The sequence below is a fragment of the Theropithecus gelada genome, chromosome 3 (genome assembly GCF_003255815.1).
Source record: "Theropithecus gelada isolate Dixy chromosome 3, Tgel_1.0, whole genome shotgun sequence".
In the NCBI taxonomy this organism is placed as follows: Eukaryota; Metazoa; Chordata; class Mammalia; order Primates; family Cercopithecidae; genus Theropithecus; species Theropithecus gelada.
The window spans coordinates 151939810-151962671 of record NC_037670.1 but is presented as its reverse complement, the minus strand read 5'-3'; the positions used below and the strand labels follow the sequence as shown (position 1 = coordinate 151962671).

General features: G+C 35.6%; 1 protein-coding gene across 1 annotated transcript in view; it reads left to right on the top strand.

Moving 5' to 3' along the window:
• The window catches only part of ZNF800 (zinc finger protein 800), a 48204-nt gene that overhangs the window by 23624 nt on the left and 1718 nt on the right, over nt 1-22862 (top strand). The window lies entirely within an intron of this gene.

Sequence of the window (22862 nt, the reverse complement as noted above, 5' to 3'; positions counted from 1 at the left end):
TATTATATTACTTTATGGTCAATAAATAGTCTGTTGTACTTAGTTTGCATTAAAGAGCCTATGGATGCAGTAGTGGGGAGTTAATGATTTTGCTATGGCATGAGGCTGTGGGTATAGAAAGAGGAGTTTCCCTATAGGTGTTATGGCAGATACATGTGGAGATAGCTACAAGTGGCTATCATTTCCTGTTGTGAAGTTGCAAAAGATCTCTTCAAACAGCGTGACTTCTGAAAATGAGATAGAGATGCTTCAAAAATTTTGGAAATTATGTTTCCAGGTTTCCTGCAGTGACCCATTGAAGTATTCTAGATCCCTAGTTTGGAGTTGGAGAAGTTATTTTTCTAATGGAATCCATAGATTATCAGGATTATGATTTAGCCATGGCTTTCAGTTGATCTGAAGCCAAGCTCTAAGATATATGCGGCAGGATATTGGCTGTGCTGTTAGACAAAATCCTTCTGTACTGTGTGCTATCCTTTCGTCTCTTTGACTTTAAGAGCTAAAGGGATCCTTGATAAAATTGAAAAGGAATAAGGATCAACAATTTCAGGAATAGCTGTTCTGTGGTTTTTTAAGGCGTTAAACACATGGTAGAATGCAGATTAAAAACATGTCTCACTTAAAACCTACAATTATTTTGGCTTTTCTAACTAACTTTCCAGATTCATTTCTCTCCTCCTGATTTGTTTCTATACCCTATTCCTCTGAGCTTCCAGCTCCTACCTTGCCTTTATTTCTTCTAGTTTAGTGGAAATCATTAGTACCAAGATAGCTAAAGTGTTTTTTGGAAGGGTAAGAGCGTGGAAAATGCAGCTCATTTCCTCCTGAATTGTTACTGCTCCATACCAAATTTGGGAGGCTTATTATTTTCAAGCCTCTTCCTCTACATATTTGCACCACTACAACACCACAAACAAAAAGGGACCTAGCATACCATAGGTGCATCTGCTTGAGAAAATGCCCAAAGTTGGAGGTTTTGATGTTTGTGTCCACTCAGCAGAATTAATTTACTTGATTGTCCATTTTTGATGTCAGGGACTGTCTTGATAATTTTGTATGGTGCCTAGCACATTTTCATCTATACCAAGACACTTTAAATAAATATTTGATAATGGCATTAAGGCAAGGAAGCCTTTTCCATCCTAAATTTTACTATCATGTATTTTGAGACTTCGAGTCTTAAAATTTTATCTTCTCAATATTGATGAATTTCACTTATTTTTAGGAAATTTTACCAGTGTTAAGTGTTTATAAAAAAGAAAGATAATTCTTAGTAATAGCTAATAATAATGAATATTTATGGTGTGCTTGTTATATGCCAAGCACTCTGCTAAATCTACACACGTAATGTCCCTAATCCTACCAACAACTCTATGAAGTAAAACCTATTCTTTCATTATCCCTATTTTACGGAACAGAAAATAGAAACTTAGAAAAGTTCAGTGATTTACTTAGGTTCACATAGCTGGTAAGAAACTTACACTAGATCTGACAAAACCTGTGCCCTTAGTGCAACCTTACATTTGCACATTTTAGTATTTGCAAAGCACATTTACTACATTATCATTTTGTCAGCTTAATGTAATGATCTGGAATTTTAGTTGGTGAAATTTTTGGATCCATAAATTATTTCCTATGTGAGACCTTGTGCAAGTTTACTTAAACCTTCCATGCGTTAGTTACCTATAAGGGGGATTATAGTTACCTATAATGGGGCTATTATTTCTTATAGGTTTTTCTGAGGATAAAATGAAAAATACCTATAATGCACTTAGAATAGTTTCTGGCATATCACAATAAATGTTATATAATATTGCTGTAAATGACTTGCACAACATATTCAAGTACGGATTTTTTTACCTATTGTGCATAGAAATTTATGCATTAGATGAGAGAATTTTATTGCTACACATTCAGTTTTATCTGCTGGTTTTGTATTTAATTGGGACAGTGAAGGCAACCAACTATATTATTTGCTGCTAATTCTCTTCTAGTCAGATACTAGTAGTTTATCATTCTCATACATTTTTCATTTACTTTGAAAAAGACATTAGGGAGTTTTAAGCACATTGATTTTAAGTTAGGCTTTGTTTTTATGGTTTCTCCCCAGAATAATACATATGTCTCAACATTTGCATTAGTTATTTGTCTCATCACACAACTGTTTTACTTTTGGTCATGTGTAAGATACTGACATGAAGCAAATATTAATTGGATAACATGCTAAAATATTTTGATGAAACAAAACTTGTAGCAATGTAGTACTGCTTGAAAGGAAGCATTCAATTATGGAAATAAAAGGTTCTTCAGGAGAGCACGATTTGGGCTGAATCAGAAATTTCTTTGGTGAATGTGTCATGAAAAGATAAAAAGAGAATAGCAATTATTAAAAGTCCTGTCAATGGTTGTCATTTGTGGCAGTACTCCACATTTTAGCTAAGGCCCTAGTACTGTTACATTATCTGCTGAGAGAGTTTACTCTCACACCTGACTGTTTTTGATCTGGCTTTTTAAATGATAAGGTGATGATTTTAGAAATGTCAGTGTTCAGGGACTAGTATAATTTGCATCTCCAGAGAACCTTTGAGTCCCTAGATTTGGATGACTCTTCACATCTTGAACTTCAGATCAAATGCTGGTATTCTTATACCTGTGCAGCTTCTTTATGTTTCTGATACTCAAGTGCTTGTGTCAGGTAGCGAGAACATATTCCTGGGATGCAAAACATTGTAATGTTTAAACAGTAGAATGTTGTGATTGAAAAAATAGCCAAAATAAACAAAACAACTTGTCTTTGGATGCTTGAGCATCCTATCTGGCTGTCCTGCTCTGTATAATCTGGCAACATTTTCAGTACAAGAGTATGTAATGATGTTATGTTCAGATGAGAAATTATTATACCGAAATGAACCTTAGGTGCATTTAGCTTTCATTACAAGTTAGGTTTTGGAAATTGGATTTTAATCCCATCTGTTTGTGGGACTGTCCTGAAAATAAATTAACTCTGAGAAATAGAACTGTGGCTTTTAGTCAGACTTTCCCAGCTGTGCAAAAGTGTTTTTAAAAACAATTGAAACTCTTCTTACTTTGGTGTACCTGAACCCTAAAGTACCTGCTAGTTGTGACTAGTAGCTTTTATTTTAGATGGACAGAAAAAGCAAAGAATACTTTTCTTCTAAGAAAAAAAATAGTGAAGCATTAGGAACATAGTGTGCACAAATGATTGAATTACCTGAACCACCCAGGACTTTTAGGGAAATAATTTTTATGTAGTTTCCTTCAGTTTTGACATAGAAGTTGTTAGGGAGGAAGATGTTAGGGTAGTTTTATATAAACTTCTGTAGGAGTGTAGCCATGTTATTTGCATGCCTCTTGCTTATTAGATATATATCAAATTCCTTGTGATGCAGTGCACTGGGCATTTGTAGATGTTTGAGAATTTTTTAGCCTCATTCTCCTTTCTTTGTGTAGGTAGGCTTTGAGAGGATGATAGGGTAATGAGGCCCCACAGAGATAAACAAGAACACATTTAGTGAAACTTAACAAATAATTTTCTGGACTTAGAAGTTATACTTTCCACAAAACGTCTTCCCAATTTTCCGATTTTTCCTTTCTTTACCTGGCCATCTTGACTAATCAGCTATTGTTTATTGTGACTCTAAGAGAACAACTTCACTTATTTCCCATAAAATTCGGCCACAGACAGATTTACACATACATATGGGCAAGAAATTTTTAAAGGAGTTTTTGGTTTTGTTTTGGTTTTGTTTATTTAACTGCCCTGGATAACTTTTTAATTTCAAAGTACACAATTGTAATGGTAGGAGGTGTTAATTTTTAAGGTTCAGGATAGAGGCCCTTCTCTCTAGAACAGTTAACTAGGGGTAAGTAACACTGTTCAAACCACAAATGCTGCAAGATGGAAGTCAGACCTACAATACTTGGATTGCCAGCCACCATCCAGCTTGCCATGTCATCTAATTGGAGGTGTGTGAGTGCATATGTACCCATATATACAAATGTTATGTTATGCTCTTTTTTTGAGTTGCAAGCACAGAATTTTACTTGGTAGCTTCTAAGGGGAGTTTTATTAGAAGACTTTATTTGGGATAATATGGGAGATGTGAGTGACCAGGCCTTATAGGAATCCAAGGGTAATTGTACAACTTGGCTTCACCATTCAGATTTCAACTAGGTAGGTGTTACAGAAATTAGAAAAAAAGAAATCAGTGCAACTCTAGTGTCTGGATGTTGGCCTCGAGCAGCAGAAGTATTGCTTCTCTGCTGCTGTTAGTCCTTTTCAGACTGCTTTATTTTTTTTTTAAATGAATTACCTCACCCTGTGTCTTCTCGATATGGTCGTAACTGCCTCGTTCTGCCCTCTGCTCTATGTCTTTCAGCTACTTTCCCCTTCTGTACAGCTTGAGTTCAGTCTCCTATAAGAGGAAATCTAATTAGTCCAGTTAGAGACATTGCTTGTTGGGCAAATCTCTCATGTCGGGCCCCTTCATAGGTTGGTGGTCAATCTGTAGATTGGCTGCTCTTGGGACAGTTGCTCTCTCTTGGTCCTGTCACTTGTGATCATGGTGGCAGAGTCAGTGGCATAAAACATGGCCCTGGGCCCCATAGTAGGAATCTTTTGGTGGGAATCTTTTAAAAGACGATAGTCCTAAAATGTGATGAGCTTTCCAGTATACATGTTTTTCTTTCTTTTGAAAGGTGACAGAATGAAAGGCAAGTTGTGATCTTGACTGTTATGTCCATGCAATATCAGCAGTCCTTTCCATACTGAGAAAACATCTTTTGATCAGTATCTGCCTTTCCTTTTCTAAACTGCCTGATGATTCTTTCTTTGGCTTTGTAGATTCATAGACAGCCTAAAGTTTTCACTCAGAAAGAGCCATCACATTTTTTGTAGCAGCATATTAGGCCACTGTATCAGTTGCTGCTATTTTCCAGACATCCACAATTATGCTGCACAGTTTGAGTTGGTGATTTAGTGAATCCTCAAAGTATTGTTTCTGCTTTTCTATTTGTGCTTGCCACATTTGGGCTTACTGTGCAATGGCTGCTTTATATCCTGTCATTCGTTCCTTCGATGACAGACACTATCCAGCATCCATCATATGCCTAGCATCATTCCATTCTTTTGGGGAAACAATCATACAATGGTTAAAGCACAGATTTTTTAAGAGTCAAGAAGACCTGAGTTCAAGTCCTGGCTTCTTTGCTTACTAGCTCTGTAGTGTGGGCAAGTTACCAAATCTTTCTAAGCTTCAATTTTCCTGTCTGTAAAATGATTATATTAGAAACTACCTTATAGGTATGTTTATTGTGGGAGTTTATAAAAGCTTAAATGATGTATATAATGTACTTAGCACAATACCTGGCTCAGGGAAGAGCTCAGTAAATATTGCTGTTGTAGTGGTCACTGAACTTGTATCAGTTTCTTTCTGAAATACTTTCTAACACTTAGCTTCTGATTATCTTGCTTTGCCATTTGATGTTCGTTGCCTTCTTGTTGGCAGTAATCCAACCGTTAAATGAAAAGTCAAATGTAACATCTGTGATAAAGATACACAGAAGTTTATTAAGTTAGAGCACTTCGTTATTTTATGGGCCTTTATGCTGGAGTTTGATGCCATTTTTGGTGGCACCTTTTGCTAATTATTCAAGAATTTGCTGATCTTTTATGATATTATTTTGCTTCTTCATGATTAATGTCTTATTGAACAATATGTAGTTTTGAATAGCAAACTCAGGACACTTTTTTTTTTTTTGTAAACATTAGGCTGTGGGTGCAGGAATGTATTTTGAGTTTACAAGCAAGAATTGTCTTCTTTGTATCACCAATGCCTCATAGTGTACCTAGCACACAACAGTTGCTAAGAGAATGATGGAAGAAGAAAGAAGGAAAGCAGGAACAACACTTCAGTTATCTTCAGGCGTATCATTAGTCAATAGTCTGTCTTGGCTTTTACTTCTTTTCCCATCACATGATCTAATTTGTATAGCTTCTCTACATGTGAGATTCCTCTTCATTTCTGGTTACTTATGGTTTCTGTTGCCTGCCTTCATTGTGTGAACCTTCTAGATTCTGTCATTGCTACTAAGTAATAGTGACAGGTTCAAACTCATGGTATGCTACATGGACTGTATTAGTATTAGCCCATATATAATTGCATGCTATATGGGTGTGCATTTAGTGATTTTTCTTGATAATTCTTAATATTTACTTTTGTTTAATTCATACTTAATCTAATTCCATGAAATGCAGCTCACCTTTCACTTCATGTTCCACTTCCAGATCCAAACAAAGCATGCCTACAATACTTGATTGATGGTACTTTCTCTCATTTACATAATCTTAAGAAGTGGAGTTGATTGGTTATCATTTCATTTATCCTTGCCTGTTTCAAACTTTTCACACTGTTCTTAAGCCTTCAGCCCCATCTTTGCTTCCTTTGTAAAAGTCAGATCTTGCTTATATCATGACAAAAAGTAGAGGACATTTGTTTATGCTCTCTTTTCACATCAGGACTATTTTTTATCTGCTGTCCCTTCTTTGGAGGAAGAGCTGTTCTTCTGTTCCAAGTCCAGCACTTCCACCCTTGCCTGTCTGCTTCACTGGACTTTCTTCCAACAACTCCTCCTCTTTACCCCTCCCCAGCTTCTGTCTCCCTGTCCACTAGCTCCTCTTCCTCAACCTACAAACATGTTCAAATTCCTTTCAGTAAAAAAATAAACTTCTGTACTACCTTGAACCTAGTTACTGCCATCTAGTCTGTCAAACTTCCATGTTCTCTCATACTCCCCTGTGTTAGTACTGATTCTGTCACACTGTAATTGTTTATTTCCTTCTTTTCCTTCTACATCAGACTGTAAGCTTCTGAGAAATCTGTCTCTTGATCATGGTTGATTCACGAAAGTCCATGCTAGTTCCTAGTGCATCATAGGCATTCAGTAAATATTTTTTTGAATGAATGAATGAACAGTGCTAGAGCCATGGCTATGCCATTCACTTTGTGAACCATCTGTAATTTTTTTCTACCCCTATATTTCAGTTGAAAGTTCACTTGAAGGTCACCACATAAATGTGAAATCTAGTGACTTCTCTCTTTACATCATGCTTGACCTCTGCAACCATTAGTGCTTACAAATTTACCTTTTCCACATATTCATGGTCACGTATAACTGGGTCACTTTGGGCCAGTTCCAGTATTGCATTCAAAAGAAGCAGACAAGCCCCAAACCTTTGGAAAGTAATGAACTTCTGTAATATTTTAGTGAAATCTTCTAATGAGATAGAAATACACAATTAAATAAAGCTCAGCAAACTTCAAATAAGTTCTCTTTACCCACCTTTCTTCCCAAATCCTTACACAGCTTGGCACCTTCAATCTCTCTTTTGTAACAGTTCACCCAAAACTTGGACACTTTTGGCCAAAAACCCCTTGTCCCTTGTCCCCTTTTTTCATATTCTATGTTTATTTTCTTCCAAGAACAGATTATTCTTTCCAGTTTAAATCACTTTAGCCTCTTTTGACTCCTTCCAACCAAGTTCTTTCCTAAACCAGTTATCTTACTCAGTATTTTAGAAGTCCAGGAGCATTGTCTTGATTTCATTTGGTTTGCCCTTACCAACTTTCTTTGCATAATTTTATTTAATCTCAATGCCTCCCATCAGTGAGTTTTCCCTGACCTCCTGGGTGTCTCCCTTCTGTGTGTCTGTGGTGCCCCATTTATAACTCTCTTGAAATAATCTATTTCTATCTCTTCTCTAAGCTATACATTTCTTAAGGGTAGGGGTCCTGTCTTTTTTTTTCAATACCCCTGTGTCTAGCATAGTACCTAGAACATGGTGGGTGTTGATAAATGTTCACTGGACTGATGTTTCTGTGAAATTTAATACTTTCTCTTTTGCCACTGACTTTTGTTTTGTTACTAGGTCTTCAAACATGGATTAAGGTTTCCTTAATGTCTTTTTTTCTTTTTATATACTCTTAGTGATTCCTCTATTCCCAACGTGTCACTTACCACTTCTATAAAGATGACTCCAGGTCTGTTTTCTAGTCTGGCCATTCTCCTTAAGACCATTTTTTTTCAAAGCTGCATATCAGACATCTCCACATGAATGTGTCACCGGTATCTTAAATGCAACAAAAAACTCAGTAATCCAAACTTATCTTCCTTTTAAAATTGTTCCTCCCTATGTGCTGTTTGTCTCAGTTATTCTAACTCCTACCCTTCCGGTTACCTATGCTAGTTGGAATCCTGGCAAATGCCTTAACTTCTTTCTTTTATACTCTCCCTAATCTGTGATCAATGCCTATTCATCCTGCCTCTGCATGTTTTTCACATTTGCTTCCCCTTCCCATCTGTACTGTTAGTAGTTTTGTTATCACTTACCTTCACTATTGCCGTAGTCTCTTAACTGACCTTCTCTAATCTGTCTTCCATTGTGTTGTTAGAAATATCTTCCTAAAACACAGATCTGTTGTTACTGTATGTTCATCACTTGACTAATTTACTTATCTTTCAGGTCTCTGCCAAATGTCATTTCTAAATAAAGATAAAGTATGTCTGCCTTCCTTGTTTGTTTCATGTTCCTTTCCTACTGTCATCTAATACCATTTGTAATTATGTTTATATTTGTGCATTGATTTGTTTAATGTCTTTCTTCCCACTGGAGAGATTTATGTAAGGGACTAGGGAGAGTTATGTAGACCCTGAGGCCTAGCACAATGCTTGGGACATAGTAACACTTAAAACATATCTGTTGAATGAGTTAATGGATAATAGCAAAGTACAGGCAGTACAGGCAAACAGATACCAAGAAGCAAAGGCAGGGAAGTTACAGGGTCCTAGACTCTTACTACATTCTCACAGACCTTAATCTGTAGTTTAAAATAGTAGTGGGTTTCTCCCTTTTGCTTTTTGCATTTATTTCCCTAAAGATGAGAGTGAACAACTTAACTACTCCACACTGACACTTTAGTGAGGGCACTGTGGAACCTTTTTAACCAGAAGATGGAACCAGGCTTGATGATGATTCAATCAAAGCAGTTTTAGTGTCACACTTGTCTGATGGAGGCAATTTGTATTTCTGAGGAAATTCCAATCAAATAACAGATTACTAGATTTTTTTCCTGGTCTAAATATTATTTTTGGGCATTTCCACAAAAAGCTTTTTGGGAAAGGTAGTTCTTACACTGGGGGTTGGAATAATTGTATCTCTGTGCTTGGCCTTGGAATAATTCTGTCTCTGTTGGAATTGTGCACACGTTGAGGCCTGAGGCGTCATCTTATATAGGGCCTTCACTGTGTGGCTTTCATCTATTCAGCATCTTAGGAGAGAATCATGTTCAACACAGTTTTGCTTTAAGCTTTTTACTTGGTAACAGCAGTTTTGCCTTAAGTTCTAAAGCTTAATAACGAAACTGTGTTGAATGAGAACCTTTCCAAACGATATACTTTTCGACGTAAGCTGAGTTTGTTCATCCAAAGTCATCAAGAATAGGTTATGTTTAGAACACATGGAATGAATAAATATTAGTGAATTCATGAATATAGTTCATGGGCTAAACTTTATTGGATTTTAAATTTCTTTATATGTAATTCCATTCACCTGTTTATTCAGCCATCTACACTTGAGCAACTACTTTATGCCAAGGACTGTACTAAACATTTAGGATTTGAGGAAAAATACAACTTGATTACTCTCAAGAATTTTATAAGTCTAGGCTTTTTTAATGTCTGAGGCCAGAGTGATTTTTCCTTTCCTTTTTTTCACTCAGGATGAAGTACATAGTGGTGTAATCCTAGTTGACTGCAGCCTCCAACTCCTAGGCTCAGGTGATTCTCCTTCCTCAGCTTCCTGAGTAGCTGGAATACAAGCCTGTACCACCACACCTGGCTAATCTTTATTATTTATTTTTCGTAGAGATGGGGTCTCTCTGTGTTGCTCAGGCTGGTCTCGAATCCTGGCCTCAAGCAATCCTCCTGACTTGGCCTCACAAAGCGATGGGATTACAGGCACACACCACCACACCTGGCCTTAGAGTGATTTTTAAAGTGCAAATTCATGCACTTTTTTCCAAGACCTCAGCTTGGAATGTCCTCTTGTATTACCCACCTCTCTTCTTTCAGGACTCATTTCTTAGGAACCCTCCCTGTCTCTCCAAGGCAGCTGAGTACCCTTCAATATACTCATCCCACCCTCTCCCTCTCCTGTTGTGGCAGTTAGTGCCGTGTTTTGTAACTACCTGTTTATTTGGGTCTCCCCAGCTAGACTGAAAAAGGCCCTTGAAGGCAGGGCTGTGTCCTTGTGTCCTGAGTGCTGAACACAGTACCAAGTACACAGTTTGTGAGCAATAGAATTTGTGGAGGGAATGCATTTTGGATGGAGGCTATTGGTTAAGTGACCTGCAAAACTGCTCCAGTATCATGCCAGGATCAGTCTTCTTTGCTCATTATTGATGAGAAGCAATACTAACTTATGTCTTTATTCCTAACTTAATTACACTCCCAAGTACACATTTGCATGCTTCATTACATACCTGTAGTGATATCAGTGACACTGATAAAGTATTTTTTCATATTTTAGTTCTCATGTTTTTGACTCTTTATTTTAACTTTGTTGTTGATTGAATTGAGTATTTGAGTTGCTGTTAGTATAAATAAAAGTTTCCCTTTTGGATGACTTACCATGTTAAAAAAAAAAAATCACAAGTAATATTATGCGCTAGTGATACCTTGTGATTTCAGATTTATTTTGTTCCAGCAAAGAATCAGTTTGGGTCTCTTTGGAGAAGGGCATACATCTGAGTTGACCTCAACTTTTCTGTAGGAGAGATTATTGAATCTCCTATAAAGGATTATATGTAAATATATAAATTAACATTTGTCTGTTTTACAAAGTAGAGTGCCTGAAACATGAATATATAAAATGTTATTTTCAGTGTACTAGAGTAAAGGAGTTTGGTATTTAAAGGAGTTCTGTACTTCGGTAAAGCCACAATTCTTTTGATTACACTAGTGGTTGGTTATTTAATCAGGATATGAATTCAAATAGCTGACAAAATTTTGAAAAAATGCAGATGTCTGGCTGACTCCACATCTATCAGATTGCAATTTCTGGTGGTAGTGTCCAAGCTCCTATATATTTAGTACCAACTACACAGGTAATTTGATGGGATAGCCAGAACTACTCAACTATATAAACCAGAGAACCTCGAACCTTAACATGTGATCATGTGGGACCTTGTTAAAATGCAGATTCTGAGTCAGGAGCTCTGGGTGTGCCCTTTTTTCCAGTTCCAGCGAGCTCCATGTGATGTTCATGCTGATGGTGCATGATCCACACTTTGAACAATAAGGCTATAAATAATAACCACCTACATTTTAAAAGATTTCCTTTTTTTTTTTTTCATTTAAGTGTGGTGTATCTGTTCCTACTCTTGCTTATTCTATAAGACAAGTGTAATGGGCTTTAGATCCAGTCTAAAATAGTTTTGTTTTGGATATTGTCTTCCATTAACGTTTCAGTATGCAGAGGATGAAACTTTGTCCTTTTTTTCCAATGACCATCAGATAAATGATAAACCTGAATCTAAAAGTAATTTCTCATTTCCTATCCTCCTGTCAGCTATGGTCCTTTGAGGTCAAATAAAAGTAGAAGAAGCAAGTCATCTGTTCAGAGACTCTGTTGCCTCTTAAAAATAAAACTCAACTCTGAAGATTACACGTGCTTAATTTTCATTATGATATTGTTAGGACTAGGTGTGTTTATCGTTTTTAAGGCATTGACTGACAAGTTTGTTTTTGAATAAGCCCTATTTTAAAAATTAATTTATTTACTTAAAAATATTTTGCTTTCAGGTCCTCTTTGTTAGAATTTTAATTTGGTATGTTCCATACAGAGGTGGAAATAATGTTATAGCTTCTAAATAACTAAATTAACTTTGTTGCTAAGAATTAAAAATAACCCAAACCTTACTGGGTTGATCATAGGAAGCTGAAGGGATACTGGGGCATACGTGACAGATTTACTGATGTGCCTGTAGTTGATTTGGGGGCTGTGGGGTGGTGACAGCTAGATTTGTTTACATGCTACTGATGCGTAAATGGTGTCCTAGATATGCAGGCAAACAGGTATTTGCTAGGTTGAATTAACCCAAATTCCTTTTAGTCTCTTGAGTAATGCAGGCCTTTTTATTACATGTTAATTAAAGAGTTTATTACTTGTAAGACTAGTTGTGTTTGAAATGAGGTATTTGCCTTTTAAAGGTTGAAGATTTCAACTTAGCACGCTTTATTGAGTAGAAGATGAAATAAATTATTTAAAAATATGATGGGGACAGATTAGTAATAATAAGCAAAGCAAATTATACAATTTTTTTTGGCAGAGCTTGTTCAGTATCAAAAGTTAAAGCATTCCATGAGTATTCTTCAGATTTCACTGTCTTACATTGACTTATTTCATTCAGTCAGTAAACAGATAAGCTCCTGCTTCATGTGAGGCACTGAGTAAGGTACAGAGATAAGCAGTGCAGTTCCTCTTCAAGTATGATGGAGGAGGAATACATTTTAAGGACACAGACGTGGAATATTAAGGCACACTGAAGAGTTAGGAAAGACTTATAATTCCTAAATTCTTGAGTTTTGAAACAGATAGGCAGAAAAAGTTTCCATGTAGGTACAGAGACATGAAATCACATGTAGATTAAGGGAAGCAGTATGAGACAGGGAAATGGACAAATCAACAAGGCTTTTATGTACCAAGTAAATAGTTTGAACTGTATTTCAAGATTAGGAGTACTGTTGAAAGATTATAAACAGGGACGTATAATAGCACCAAGGGAACTGAATTGGAGTGGAGGTGGGGATGTAGGACTGTGTGAGGGAAATCAATTAGGAGACTATTTCAGAAGTCTACGTAAGAGTGGTAGGACGTAAATTCAGGTTTTGGCAATGAGACTATAGAAAAGGATACAGGTGAAATAATTATTTCAGAAATGAAATTTTCCAGGCAGTGGAGACGAAGAAAGAATCTAGTATGATTCAGTTTCAGGCATTCTAGTTGAGCAGGTGGGTGGCACCATGCTTCAAGGCAAAGAATACAGGAGGAAGAAGAACACTTTTCCAGGGGGAAATGCTGAATTAAATTTTAGATATGTATGTTGAGTTTGAGGTGGTAGTGGGACATCTAATTGGAGATGCTTAATAGAAGTAGGATATACAGGTTAGAGGTCAAGATCGAAATTGCCCAGGGGCTAGAGATTTAGAAGTCATTAGTGTTCATGTAGTTGTTGAAGCCATAGACTTTGAAGGGATTGCCAGGAAGAATAAATAGAATCAACATATTATACTACTACATGGATTCTTTTCATTTATTATGTGATTTATGACAATACCTATCTATTTTAGTTTTTCATTTGGGAGCAGGTATTTGGGTAGCTCTGGTTCACTCTCTCTCTCTCTGTTACCCCCATCCCCATATAAAATATGTAATATAACGTGTATTTAATGTTACTCTGAGAAGTACTGAATAATTAAATTGTAATAGTATTAGGCAATATGAATTAATTTATGTGTTGTATTCAGAGAGGTTTTAAGATAAAATCTGTAAGACCTATTTTAAAAGATTATTTCTTGAAAAAGGAAAAACCTTATTTTAAAAATAAAGCAATTTATTAGTGTTCTTGGACTAAATAAGATTTATTTGTTGAGTCCCATAGCTTTGATCTGTCCAGGAATTTTTATGATTTACTTCCCATGCCTCTGAACTAGGCAGGTACTATGTCTGTGTGCCTAATCTAGTCAAGGAAAACTAGGAGAAAGCCATCTGGCTGATCCTGATAGAATTTGACATCATCCATACGAGAAACTTAAGCAATTTAGTATCTATAGCCAGAGTCTAAGGGAATAAAGGTACTATTAAAGGTTGAACAGATGATTTAAATATATTAATTATACTTTGCAAAGCTGCACTTTTTTGACTGGTGAATATTTAATGAAATGTAGATCCTACATCGTCATCCTGTGGCTCTCACTGGTTTTTCCCGTTTCCATCTCCTTTCTGGAGGAAGAGCATAACAATAAAACTGTTTCTGATCTTGCCATCTGGAAAACACTAGTATTAAAGTGGAAATTTTTGTCTCCTTAAAAGTGAAATGAAGCAGCCTATTTACCACCACGCATCCCCAGGCCAGTGGGTACTTACGAGGATATGCAAGATGACTTTTCAGAAATCAGCCTTGCTTGGGATGAAACCATTGATTTAATAAATAAAGCATAGGTCTGTATACCACTCAAGATGCCAGTGGTCTGTATCCAACTTTTTTGGCATTAACTTTTAAAATATGCCTTTAAAGGAAAGAGTTCCCAGGAGACTTTGTCAAGTTTCAATACAGTAAATGTTATGGCTGAGTTATAACTCCTAAAAACTGAAGTTAATAATAGAAATGACAGATCTGAATTAGAAGAGGATAGCTATAATAAAACAATTTTTGTTATTCCCTTATGATCTATAGTAAACACACACACACATATTTTAAAAGTTTTTTGTTTTAATGCTTTGAAAATGATTTCTCTTTCCTGTTATTTATACTTTAATCAATGATGGGTATTAGCATTAAAGCCTAATATCCACATCAAATAATACAAGGCACACTGCTGTAACACACAATTATATTAACCATAAACTTTTACCTGTTTCAAGTCTCTCATTTTAAATAAATTTGTTTAAACATCAGTTTTTTTTTTTTTTTCCTGGCAAGGCTCTATATTCTCATTCACACCCCAGTAAATCACTAAGAGATTATTGATGAAGATACGTGTATTTGGGTGTTTGAAGGATTATAACAAAAATAAAAAGTAGAATAGAATTTTAGAATATATGCTTTCTACATTGAGGACTTCATTTGCTTTATAGCCTTCTTTATATTTGTTGATATTCTTTCTTGCCCTATGCCAACATTTTAGAAATACATTTTTAGAAATTTCTTACAAGGTTTATCAGTATGCTACCAATAACAACACACACACTCTCTCTCTCTCTTTCTCTCTCTCTCACACACACACCTTTTTATGTAATAACAAATATCTTGAGTTTATAGTGTGTATTTTGCTAGAAGTTAAGTGGTTATACATCTTTGCTTTAGCTTTACAAAATCACTAGATCACTGCCAGATGGTTTTTTTGGTTTGTTTCGACATTTTTTCATATAGTTAAAACCCACAGCACTCAATTTCATCACCCAGGCCCAATTCACAAGCTTAATCAATGGCAAAGTAAAACTGGCACCTCTTGATTTCCTGGTTTGTGTTTTTTGGGTGGAGTTGATTCCTGAGTATGAAAGTTGTGTTAGGAAATAATATTAGGTAGCTGCAAGAAAATACTGGAAGATGGTTACCAAACATCCTGTATAAGTGTGATTTTCTCATACCTCAGGGCCCTGCTTATTAAAAAGTTGGATCTAGATATGTGTTGATCTTGCCTAGTCAGCCAGTTTTGATATACTACTAGCATGTTACCATTCCTATGTAGTATTCTATAAAGAAAATTTGGCAACCCAACATTTGAAAAATTTTTTAACATTTTTAGCCAAGTTACTATTTAGAATAAACTATGTCTAAAAGTAAATTCATCACCCTGTTATGTACGATTACTGCTCCCATCCTACTAGAACTGACTCTCCTTGCTTGACTTCTTCATTTTATCCATGTTGCCACCACCACTTTGCTTATTACGCAGACTTCAAAGTCTTATTTCGTCTATGAATCTGTTCTTGAGAGTTCCAACTCATGGAGACCTCTTCTGATAAACTCACATTTACCTTACCATTTATTTTTTACTTCTATCCTTTGTGTTATTATTGCATTATTAATTATATTGCGCCCCCAGATTAGACTCTAAGCCCTTTGAGACCCACGGCTAGCAGTTTTACCCTGCAGCATGTAGAATTATGAAATAATGGATCACCAGGCTTGTCCCCATTCTCCCTGTTCTGTAAGGTATCAGTAAGTTTTGATTTCTTTTTTGTAATGTCTTCTTCATGTCCTACTTTTCCTGGTCTAAGCTTTCTATTGCTCTACTCTTGGCCTTCTCTGGTTCTTTTAGTATCTTCTGTTTATAAAGATTATGGGTGATTTTTAGAAGATTCTTGGGATAATTTTTTGGAGATATATGGGTGATTTTCAGCTTTTTCCTATCTCAGGTTCAATTTTGAAACTTTACCACAAAAATTCTACCTCTTTATACTTGCATTTAATATTTATTCAATAATTGAAATGTTTTGAGAGTGTGTATCTCAGAAGCAATAGTTTGGATATGTTAAAAAGTGGGTTAACCACACTTTTACTTTCAATACAGAATAAAAAGAAGAGTAAATCTTTGCAAATTAAGGCTAATAGTTATTTTATTTCACCACCTGATATTTTGTATATACCTTCAATTGAGCCATAATTCTGTTGAGTTGTACATGGAGAATCTAGAGATTTAGTATTTTAAAATGGAGAAAATTGAGGTAAGTGATTGCACAAGGTCAAATGTGTAGCTGATGAAGAAGTCAGGAATAGAAGCCAGCTATCTCTTTAAGATTATTTTAATATGTAATAACATGTTTTTAAAAAGTACAAAAAGGAATACTGTGAAAGGTAAGTTTTTTCCCTACCCCATCTCTCAGTTCCTCCATTACCTTCCCCAGAGGCAAGAAGTTACCAATTTCTTGGACTTTCAAGAGCTAGTTCATGTATGTAAAATCAAGGAAATGTATACATTGTCATTCACACAAATGGTAGCATCTTATACATGCCTTTCTGCACCTTGCCTTTTTTTACTTAACAATGTCTGAAAATTGTAGAGCCTGGGATTTTTTTGTTCCTTGGTCCATGAACTTTCCATTTTACTATACCGCTTATTATTATTAAACAACTTTTTTATTAATATGAATGGACAGAGTTATTAAATTATTTTTTACTTCTAGCATATTGAGTACCTCACATGCAACATGATGTAGTATTTCACATTTCTTTCAGGAGGAGAGGGTCACTGATTTATGATACATAATGTTGAAAGTTAAAACATAATAAGGGAAATTTATAAATAGCTGTTACTGCTGGTTACCAAAAATAGCTAATTGTACATTTACTTTTCCATTTGAGAAAGAATTGGCAGATGAAGTTTTCAGGGAAATCATTTACCTTCAGACTTGTGTAAAAATTTGTACGGTTTGTACAAACAGTTTATCTCGAGGCCAGTGAGAAGCAATGATGTTATAAATGTCAAACCACAAATGTTTGTTTCATTTTCTAAATTTTAAAATCTCCAACGTCAAATTTGTATCACAGAAATAGTTTTTCATTTGTTTCTCAAAACAGTTTGTAACTATATATTTTTATCTTGATATGATTCATGATCATCTATATAAAAATACACCATTAATTTTGATCATTCTGGGTTTTTTTTTTTTTGGCCAACTTATCTATCAGCGCAATTATTGCTTTAATTCTCAGAGAAAAATAGAGCCTGTCAGAACTGTTTGATTTTAGATCTTATGGACCAAACTGTATCACAAAAGACAAATCCATTAAAAAATGTGTCCCATGCCAAATGTCCATGATAATATTCATAGAGGTTGAGTACTTATATTTGAACTTCATGTTAGATAATTAGTCAGTAATTCTGCTTTCTTCCTAAAGATGGCAGGCCTTCTCAATGTATTGTATACTTGGTAATTCTGTTTGAAAAAGTATTAGACTCCAACCATTGTTGATTGGGAAAAAAGTTAATCAGACTAAAAATATATTTTCATAACACCATCATCATAGTTAAAATTCAGTAGTTGAATAAGTAAGATCGTATTCTTGATGTTCATAGCTTTAGTGCAGCTTTTACATGTGTTGTCCTCAACCCTGAACACAGGGTCCTAATGGTTCTTATTGCATTTTGACTTTGGAATTCTTGATGTAAGATAATGAACTAAAAGTCTTGTCAAGAATTGTGATAAGTCATGTTAGGATCCTGCTATATTTATAAGTTTCTCTCCTATAGAGATGATGTCAGGAAACAAAAACTGGTCAACAAAACATCCCAAAAGGAAGCAACACCCTTAAGTAATGATGTATTGCATATATTTGTGAACATCTGAAATATTTTTATATTTATTCTTTGGTAAAAATTTATATGTCCAAGTTCTACTTGAACTTTTTCTTTTTGCTTAGGTGACTGATTCTTTTAATAAGCAAAATAAGTACTTATCGGTGCCATTGGAAAAAAAAAACACTTTGGCCTTATCTGCTGTAAAAACTAAGCTCACAAGGTAGTGCTCTAGAGCATGGATAAACACTATATTTTGTTCCTCCTTTTCCCATCATTTCCGTTTCTAATTAAAATGGTGTGTGTGTGTGTGTTTGTGTGTGTGTGTGTGTGTGTGTGTGTTTAATCATGTGGGATTTTGCTGTTCAAAGAAGGCAGACAGCAGGACAGAGGGCAGGCTGGCCTCCCTGCCAGGCCTCACAGGTAACTTTGATGTGGCCACCACTTACTAAGGCTGACCCTGATTATTAGTTCATCCAGAGAGGTAACTAGGTACTAGAAGACTGCACCACTTTAATCAGCTTCATAGATAGTAGTGTATAAATACCACAATTCAGTTCTTTAATTTGTGATGGGAAGTGTCAGGCACAGTGGTTTCTCATGTTTATGGTTCAGTGCATTTTCTCTCAATAGGCAAATCTACATGGAAAAATAAATTATAATCAGAAGGTTGCTTGGTGAGCATTGAATCAGCTCTCAGCAACCAGTGTCAGCAAGCTCTGGTAGTGCAACACACTCATCTTCCCCACAGGAATGCAACTGCCACTCAGACCAGATATTGTTCAATATGCAGAGCATCCTTTCTACTGGTCCAGGCCGCAGATGCATGGCCAGCTTTTGCTTTCTTCATTTCTTTTCCTACAGAGGTATTGTAGACTTTCTCTTTTGATACTTTTTTTCAATTAGAATTTAATACAGTTGAGCTGATTAACATATGTAAAACACTTAGCCCAATTCCTGGTATACAGTAAGTACGTGATAAATAGTATTATGAATAAGCATAACTGGTTTTGAGTCCAAGTCATCTTGTTACTTGTAATATCAAAGAGTCTTTTGGGCCATTTTTATAGATGAGTGTGATCCATCTTTTGCATTTTGAGTTATTTTCATCCTTTAATTCTTTTCATTTAATTCTTCAATTTTATTTGTCCTTAATGTTGAATCCATGAGCTAATTAGGACAGTGCCTTTGACTGTATGTGATTTTGCTATTGTTTTAACTTTAAGATTTTTATTCTTTTAAATTTCAGTTTCTTGCTCTGAAATACCCCATTCTCCACATTTCCCCCATCTGTAATGTGAATCTGTTGGAAGAGATCACCTTGAAGTTGCTGCTCGGTTCCAGAATACATTTGATTTTATATCTTGTTTGAGTATATGATGTCAGTTGTAGCCATGTCCATCTAACTGTGCTTGCCTTCATTTTAAGCTCTGCTTAAATTGTTTCTCATAGAGTATGAAGTTATTTTGAAAATGGTAGCAGCACTGAATCCTTAGAAGGATGGCCATGACACTGGGAGGTTGTGATTGAAAAATCCATGGGTAAATGTAGGATTTCAGCAGTCAGCAATGACACTACAGACCTGACAGATACACAACTGACAAATCAAAACATTTTGTGTGAAAATGAGCACAGAAAGGAATGATTCAGATGAGTCAGTTGGTCACCCCAGTAAAAACAATCATTGTCAGTCTTCTCTCCATCCATCTGGGAAGTGAGTTTTTCTTTTAAGAGTCGCAAAGAAGATTCGGGAAAATGATAGAAATTACCACAGCTCTTTCTGGTGCTTGTAAAAATACATATTATGGTGCATTTTTGAAGGTGGTGGTCTCAGAACCACATTTTGAGAACTGTCAAAGATAGGAACCATTGTCAGAGTTCAGAAGAGAGGTCATTTCAGGCTGCAGTAATCATGGAAAGCTTAATGAAAGAGACTGGCTGTGGTCTGGGTCTTGAGAGATGGACAGGATTTGAATAGATGAGAGCAGGGAGAAAACATTTTTCGGTGGGTGAAATGCCAAGAACAAAAGTACAGAGGTGGGAAACAATAGTGTAAGGGGAGTGCGGAATCAAATAGTTTGACTCAAAGGTTCTTAAATGTGGTCCATGAAAGAAAATTGAGGCCCTACTTCTGTCAAATGACATCACTCACTTCAGACTTGGAAGAAATGGGCATCTCTGCCTATTTCTCTTCAGCATGCAACTGGATGAAACTGTTGATGCCTCTCAGTGCATCCAGCTTCACATTTTCATGTGCTTGCTGATGTCATCAAAATAACTCCATTTTAGAACACCTTTTGGAAACTGGAAAGACTGTCAACATCTTCAAAATAATCTTTCTCAATAAATATTCAAATGGAAGAAGAAAAATTGCACTCTGGGGGAAGCTGGTGCACCTGTGATGTCAGGAACACAGCATGGTTTTCCTGCTTGATGAGGAAAGGATTGCCGCACGTCATTGTGTCTCAGTACTTTCCATATCAGCAGCTGTCACCACCTTTCCAAAAGGTGTTGTCAAGAAATAGGAGCAGGTTAAGATGTTTTTCTCTAATCAGACAGAAATCTGTGGACTTTCCAGAAGTCTAATTGAACTTGAAGGCAGAGGAAATAATGTGACTTGAGTCTAACTTGAAAGTCTTGGAGGAATTTGGTGTTACAGTATGCAGGCCACCTTAACCTGGCAAATTCCATTCTATGTGATTCTGCTTTCATTCTATTAAATATGTACCTTTGTGAGTCAAGGATTTCAGCACTTGTTGCCATAGGGAAGAAGTTGTAATGGATTATCAAAGATGAAGCATATGTTGCTATGTCAAAAGCCAAAGCACAATTTCAACTCATTTAAACTAAATCTCTTTGAGATGTACTGCTGAACAGTCAGAATTTTCTAAATTTTTTTTTTCCAGGAAACAGTCATTTTTCTTTCAAAAGAGAAAGGAGGCATAACCCTTTATAAATATTGCTTATGTTCAGGAAATCAGCTTCCAGTGCAGTGAAACGAAGTATATGGTGTATGCATTTCTGCACATGTTTCTGGAGGAGGAAGTCCATATCTTTAGTTAGAATCTCATACTAGTCATTGACTTTCCTGAATGGCTAATAACTATTGATTTAGCTATTGTGGAGGCAGTGGGTTGCTCTGGATAAATCTGAGCATAGGAATGAGAGAAAATCAGCTCATTTGAAGAATATGGGATGCGAAGCTTTGGCACGACAGTGGCGGGTAATGTAGGGATTCAGGTTATCCCCCGCATCTGAGTAATCTGAAGGTAATTTTCTAGATAGAGCTTCTCAAAGGTAGGAACCTTGTGTTATCTTTTTTGTTCATACTGTCTGAGCACAGTGCAGGAGACATAATAGGGACTCCAAAATTGTTGAGTTAAATTGAAATCACTGTATGAATAGTGAAAGCTGGACTGTAGCACCAATAATAAATGCTCTTCTGTCTTATCTGTATTTAACGCTGTTTGGTTACATCATCTGGTGAATACTAAGGTTTTTGAAAGTGTTTTATTAAAAGCTCCTATAACCTTCATTTTATTCAGGAGCAGTTGGTTAACACAAACTTTTGGCCTTAAGAGGATTTGTTCTCTTTGGACATTTTTTTTTTATTTCTGATAATTTTTACCTAAAGTATGCTTCCAGACACAATAATTGTATCCAGTACCTTCAGGGTGCAGGAAACTTACAGGATGGTGTGATTACTTATGTCATCGTTTGTTTAAACAACAAAGCAACATTCCAATAAATAGTATTGGATTTGCTCATCATTAAATAAAATCAGCCTGACAACTCTGAGCTCACTTTAGCTTAAAATATATTGGAAACTTATAATGGATCTTCTATCAATCTAATAACAAAGCCCTGGAACCCCTCTCCTGTGTTATATTATTATAATTTTATTATCACTTTTATGCATGTTCCCGGAACAAGGTTTAGCAAAACAGACTCCCTAGGTATTAACTTAAAATTTTAAATTAATTTATGATTGGGAGACCGGGATGTTAAGCTTAGATTCTAGTTCATTGTCATATTTTAGTTTTGATCCCATTCAATTATTCCAAACTAAAGAGAGATTCATTGAATCTAAAACATTGGTATGATCTAAAACATTTGTCTCACATTTTTCTGTTTTTAGCAAACTTTGTGTTCCCAAGTCTGGAAATTACAAATCAAATTACATTTCTCATTTCTCAAAAGCCCAGAATTTTTTTTCTAAAGTGGAAATTATTACTAGAGTTAAATAAGGTATAACGTCACAGAAGACAGTGGCTTTGATTAACTGCAAAATGTTTAAGCAATAAACTCTTCTGTAATACTGTAATTTATGCAGAACTTTTGAGGAAGATAAACTACTTTTGTGGACTCTCTATTCATTTTTAAAAATCTTTTGATGTCCACCACTTTGCTACACAATAGAAGAGAAAGATTTTCACAAATTTGAATTGAGATAAATATAGAATGGATACACAAGAATGGAGTAAAATTCCTTGTATTATATTTTTTACTATAAAACATACTTGTATGACATTTGGGAAGCATAAGTTAAAAAAGGGTTACCTGCAGCTTTATCACTTGGAGATAACTGCTAAACATTTTGGTGTGTTTCTCTCCATTTTTACATATGTGATGTGTCATGTGTACACACATGTACACATAAGTATACACTCACACATGGTACAAATGGGGATGAAACTGATTTTTTTCATTGCATATAGTATCAATTCTTTTCCATGTCATTACGTATTATTTCACAGCATTAT